Source organism: Megascapheus bottae, chromosome 2 (assembly GCF_031878675.1).
Source record: "Megascapheus bottae isolate mThoBot1 chromosome 2, mThoBot2.hap1, whole genome shotgun sequence".
NCBI lineage: Eukaryota > Metazoa > Chordata > Mammalia > Rodentia > Geomyidae > Megascapheus > Megascapheus bottae.
The window spans coordinates 90,356,244-90,362,616 of NC_143510.1; positions in this window are offsets into that span (position 1 = coordinate 90,356,244).

Below are 6,373 nucleotides of genomic sequence, written 5' to 3' on the forward strand. Positions count from 1 at the left end.
AGCTTAGTTCAAGGCTATCTTTCTGCTACTTGAGCTACACCTCTCCTTCTAGCCTTTTGCTGGTTAGTTGGAGATAAGAATATCACAGACTTTTCCTACCTGGGCTGGCTTCAAACTTTGATCCTTAGATTTCAGCCACCTGAGTAACTAAAATAACAGATGAGAGACACTGGTACCCAGCTGCTTGGGAAATTATTTATTGGATTTTTTTATGCCAATCCTGGGGCTTAAACTCTAGCTCCTTTCCCTTCCTTTCCCTTCCCTTCCCTTCCCTTCCCTTCATTTCCCTTCTCCTTCCTTCCTTCCTTCCTTCCTAGCTTCCTTTCCAGTTCTGAGGCTTGAGTTCAGCGCCTGGACACTGTCCTTGGGCTTTCTCAAGGCTACCACTCTGCCACTTGAGCCACAGCACCACTTCCAGATTTTTCTGTGTATGTGGTACCAAGGAATTGAACTGGGTCTTTGTGCATGCTAGGCAGGCACTCTACCACTAGGCTAAACTTCTGGCCCTTCCCTTCCCTTTTTTCTGTCTCTGTCTCCCTTTCCCTCTCTTGTTCCCTCACTTGAAATCAGGGCCTTGTGTTCTCGTTTAGCTTTCTCACCTAAGCTGGCATTCTACTACTTGAACACAGCTCCTGTTCCACTTTTTGCTGGTTAATTGGAGATAAGAGTCTCACAGACACTTTTGCCAGGCTGGATTTGAACAATGATTCTCAGATCCCAGCCTCCTGACTAGCTAGGATTGCAGGCATGAGCCACTGATGCCTAATTTTTTTGATTTTGTAACACAAGGTCTTTTTATGTAGCCAAGGCTGGCCTAGAACCTGCGATCTTCCTCTCTCTGCCTTCTGGGTGTGTATGGGGGAGTCTCAGGTATACATCATCTTTCCTACCTAGAGGTCAGTGGTTTGACAAGCCTTCTGCAGAATGGGGACAAGGGACACAGTTTGAGAGCCAAGAGAGAAGTAAGAAATCCTTCAAGAGAGCTGGCTAATACAGATGCCCCTGAGAGTTCCTCACAGGTGACAACAGGGGCTGAGCCATGGAATTTGTAACACGGGTGTCTTTGCTGGCCATTTCAAGAGAGGTTGCGTTTGCGTGTAGTACTGGGGCCAGAGGCTTGAAGGGAACCTGCTGGGGTGAGTGAGGAAGACAAGGTGGCAACAAGTTCATGCTGCTCAGACTTCATAGGATCAGAGAGGACAGGGCTGTGGTCAGCTCCTGGGAGACGCCTAACCCTTGGTTTGTCCTGCCTTTGGTCGTATGACTGGCATTCTTCCCCAGTACAAATCCTGCATTCCAAGTTGCAGGGGAGCCACCCAGGTTGGCAGCTTTCTGCAGACATGCCCCAGGCCTTCTACAAGAAGGTGACACTATCCTTGGAGTTTTGTGATGAAGGAGCAGAGGCATGGCTGATCTCCGGAAGACAATACTAGCACAAGGTAAGGTTGCAGGGTTTTTTTGTTGTTTGTTTGTTTGTTTTGCCAGTCCTGGACTTGGGCTCAGGGCCTGAGCACTGTCTTTGGACTTTCTCAAGGCTAGAGCTCTACCACTTGAGCCTTAGCACCACTTCCGGCTTTTTTCTAGGTATGTGGTACGGAGGAATCGAACCCAGGTCTTCGTGCATGCTAGGCAAGCCCTCTACCACTGGGCCAAACTCCCTGCCATGGTTGCAGTTTTATATGGAGTGTCACCCCTACATGTTGGAGGCTTGGTCCCCAGACAGTGGAGAGGTTGGGAGGTGACTGATTGGATCCTGAGGGTACTGACTTCCTCAGTGGATTAATTGTTGAGGAGTTCGTGCCACACTATTAGGAAGTGGGTCTGCAGCAGCGTTGTGTCTTAGCCTGGCCTCTTCTATGCTCTGCTTCCTGGCTGCCATGAGGTGAGCAGCTCTCCTCCCTGGTAATGCCCAGAAACCATAGAGTGGCCTGACGCCTCCTAAGTGGTGAGCCAAAATAAATCTTTGAGTAAGTCCTTTGAAGTTGTTTCTCTCAGGACTTTGTCACAGCAATGAAAGGTGGAATAACACAAAAAGAATTTTGTTTAAGGAGGGAGACATGGTCAGACCCGGGAGAATGGCCAGCCGCCCCCATTGCTAACTGGGGAGTCAGGGTCAAGTGGGAATATTGGAGGACACAGGACACAGGGTCTCTGAGAGAAGTAGGGATGGCTCAGAGTGACAGGAGGAAGCCAACCACATGGGCAGGTTCATGGTGATGGGGTGCTGTGTCCTGACTGGCCTGTTCCTTCCATGAACTGGGAAGTGAGGTCCCCCTACAGTGTGCAACGCTGGGGAGCTGTGCGTTTGTTGGACAGTGAGGCTGTGATGTAGCCATTTGGGGAAACAAGACTGCAGAGAAAGTGTGCTAAGACAGCAGGGCAGGGGAGCTGAACGGTGTCTTAGAGTCTCCAGCTCTGATGGCCAGAGTGAGTGAGTATGTGGCCATCCTGTGCTTTGGCACTGGGTGGCAGAGGTGCAGGCTCACAGCGGGTAGAAGTAGGGTGTGCCAGGGTAGGTGGGGCAGAGGGAGGGAGTGTGTTTGCGAACAGAAGTGCCAGCAAAGAGGCACCAGGCACCTGGCCTACAGCACAGCTTTCAAGGTGTATCTGCTTGCAGCTCAGCGGGGGAGTCAATAAAGGCATTTTTATTTTAAAACAAATCTGGGTCTGTTCTGGCATAGGGTATGGAAAGCACGAGAATTCCTCAGACACCTTAGCAGACCTCAGTGTGCCTTTCCTGCTTGATTTGCCTTGGGAACTGGGGAAACTGGGAAAGTATTAGAGCTGTGTCCCAACCCCAGCCTGGCAACCCCCCCATGGATACACATTTTTTTTAAAATACAGACACATTTTGTATGTGCATGTGCACACAAGTCTTGGGGCTTGAATTCAGAGTGTTGGTATTCTTCCTTAGCTTCCCCCCTGCCACTTATGGGGCTTGAACTCAGGGCCTGGGCTCTGTCTCTGAGCCTCTCTGTGATCAAGGCTAGCACTTTATCACTTGAGCCACAGCACCACTTCTGGCTTTTTCTGTGTATGTGGTACTGAGGAATTGAACCCAAGGCTTCATGTATGCTAGACAAGCACTCTACCACTAGGCCATGATCCCAGCCCCCCTGAGCTCTTTTGCTCCAGGCTAGTGCTCTAGTAATTTGAGCCACAGCTCCATGTTTGGTTTTTGAGTGGTTAATTGGAAATAAACGCTCATGGGGACTTTCGTGCCTGGGCTAGCCCCATACCACGATCCTCAGATCTCAGCCTCCTGGGTATAGGTATAAGCTACCAGTACCTGGCTTCTCCCTTAACTTTTTTGCTCAAGTGCTAGCACTGTTGCACAGCTCCACTTCCAGCATTTTGGTGGGTAACTTTCCTGCCTGGATTGGCTTTGAACTGTGATCTTCAGATCTCAGCCTCCTGAATCGCTAGGATGACAGGCGTGAGTCACTGGAGCTTTGATACACATAGGCTTTTCCCACACGCCACTCAAGGACAAAATTCATCCAGGAACAGTGACAATAAGGATCAAATAACCCTAAGGTTGCATGGTCAGGGGGGCCTGAGGACCAGATGGATGGCCTATGAGGTGGGGTGTGCAGCCACAGACCACTATGCAGGTCTGAGGGTCCAGCCTAGAACCGAGATGAGGGAGAGGAGCCTCGCAGACCATGGAGAGGGAAAGGGCCACACGACAGGGTCCTTCCTCCTCCCTACCCCATCTCTCTAGGTCTCTGGGGCTGCAGAACTGGGGCACAGGTGGGGAAGGGGTGCTCAGAATGAGGCCAAAGCCGAGTCAGGGAACTGGGGCACATTGTATGTGTCGCCTCATGGCTGCCTTGCAAATCCTGGGACTGGAGTATCTGGTCCTGGCAGAGTCAGTGAGCTGGGGGCACATTTAGGTGGGTGAAGCCTCGGAGCAGTCCTCTGGCAGATGCAGGTCTGCTTGATGCCCCAGGAACCCCCCTTAGCCACCCCCTGCAAGGAAGAAAAGCATCCAAGTAAACCACATGTTTATTTTAAACATTCAAATTTACAAAAACCAAAAGATAACAAAAATCATGACACAGACACCACACACACACACACACACACACACACACACACACACACACACACACACACACACACTGCATCTCATGTCACTTTCTGTACAAAAGAGGGAGAGGGGCTGAGATGGGGTTGAGGGTGGGGAGCACTAATTTCACAGAGTTGGGTGACAGGACATGCTCACAGGCCTCACTCAGCAGGGGCAAGGGGTACATAAGGGTTTGGGGGGTTGCAGGCAACTGGACTAAAAGGATAAGGAAAGTCAGCCCATCTGTAGGATGGGCCCCTTCCCGTTTGCTCAGGGTGAGGGTACTGGGACCCAGTTCTGGGAGAGGGGTGGCTGTGTCATGGAGAAAACCAAATGGGGTCACAGGTGGCCCCCGTGTCTCTGCAGGGTAACCTGGAGGGTCCCATCTGGGCTTCAACTTCCCTATCCATAAAGTGAGGGCTTTGGCTTCCTCTAAGAGCTTATGCTGCCTGAGTCTGAGGCCCCAGGTCATGCACAGCCATGAGGAGGGGGGGTCCCCAGACATAGGGGAGGGGCACCACATGCCCTGTGTGGGGGGAATCTGGCAGAGAACAGCTGGGAAGCACCTGTGACAGGGCTGGGCAGGGATGAGGGATAGCAGCTCTCCCCCTGGCCTGCTAGGACTCCTGGGAACTTCCACCCTCCTTTTCCTGCTTACCCACAAACTATCTGGGGCCCAGCTTTGAGTCCCCTCTGAGAGCCTCACCAAAGGGCTCAGCTGGCTGCACCTCTGGTTCTTCTACCATTCTGAGTGACAGCAGGTGTCTCCATCCCTTCAGAGCAAAGCACACTGGGAAGCAATGCACCCCAATCTTGCTCTGTAGAGCTGGAGTATTCTTTCCTTGCTGCCATAGGCCATGGACATAACCTGCTTTGCACTGAACCCCATCACTGGGCAGGTCGCTTTGCCTTGGAGCCCCAGCTTCCTCCCACATATCACAGGACCAAGAAGAGTCCGAATGCATCATCACATGAGAATGAGCCAGATGGTACCCACAGATCACACAGGCAGTGAGGCCCGAAAGGGCTCTAACAAGCGGGGCTCCGTCCTCCTCGGTTGCTGGGGGAAGCCCAGGGGGCAGCTAAGGACCATGCCTGTCTCCCCTTTCCCTGTGCTCTTGGCCATACCCCAGAGCAGCCAAAGCTATCCAAACTGGAGTGCAGCCACGTGCCTCACGCCTGTAAACCCAACTACTCAGGAGGCTGAGATTTGAGGATCATGATTCTAAGCCAGCTCAGGCAAGAAAGTCCATGAAACTCTCATCTCCAATTAATCATCAAAAAAACTGGAAGTAGAGCTGTGGCTCAAGTGGCCAGCCTTGAGCTAAAAAAAAAAAAAAAGCTCAGGGAGAATGCTGGGGCCCTGAGTTCAAGCCCCAGTACTGGCAGACACATACACAAAAGCAAACTAAAACTGGTGTCCAAACAGCAGGTGCTCAGTACAGAACAGTAAAGAGAGGAGGGAGGGCTGAGGACTCTGGAGATGAGGGCAGAAGCCCTTCATAGAAAGCCCCACTCAGAGCCACACCTCAGTGTCTCCATTTGCAAGGTTCAGACATCAGATCACTAAAATGAATGCAAAAAGCACTTGGGATACCACGTCTGGGTGTACTCAGGTGACCTCCCTCCTCAGACCCTAGCTGCCTCTTCCAACACAATAGCAGAGACCTGAAGAAGCCAGGGTCCCTGAAGTGCCAGTTCCAGATTCTGCTGTCACCCAGCAACAGCGCCTGTCATCATGAGGAGATGCTTGACCCAGCACTGGGCTGACGTGATTGGCTGTTACCAGGCAACCCAGATCTCTCGTCAGGACCAGCTGAGGCCGCCATGGCCCTGTGTTCTAGGGGTGTTGAAGCTGAGGTGCTTGAAATGGAAACTGAGATCTGGGGGCCGAGGCAGCAAGTTCTGGATATGCTCCCTGGCCTGAGGCCTGCAACTCTTGCGTCAAGTCCCAGGCTGAGCAGCAGTGGGGAATGGACACAGAACAAAAAGAAGCAGCAGTGTCCACCTGAGTCAGGCCGCCTGCTGCTGCCCTGTCGTCTGGCTGGGGAGAGACACTGTGCTCTCATCTGCGTCTCCTGTCAGCATCCCACCTCACAATGCCTAGGTGATTCAGGAAGGAGAGCAGCTTTGTGTGGTTCGGAAACCATCCTGTTCTCTTCAGTGTTTAACCTGGCAGGTGAAGGCTGGACTCCAAGACCCATAAGGGCAGGCAGTGAGGGCAGTAATAGTATAGCATGGAGGAAAGGATGCTGAAAAAGGAGTCAAGCCCTGGGTTAGAGTCCCAGCCTACCCGGCTGT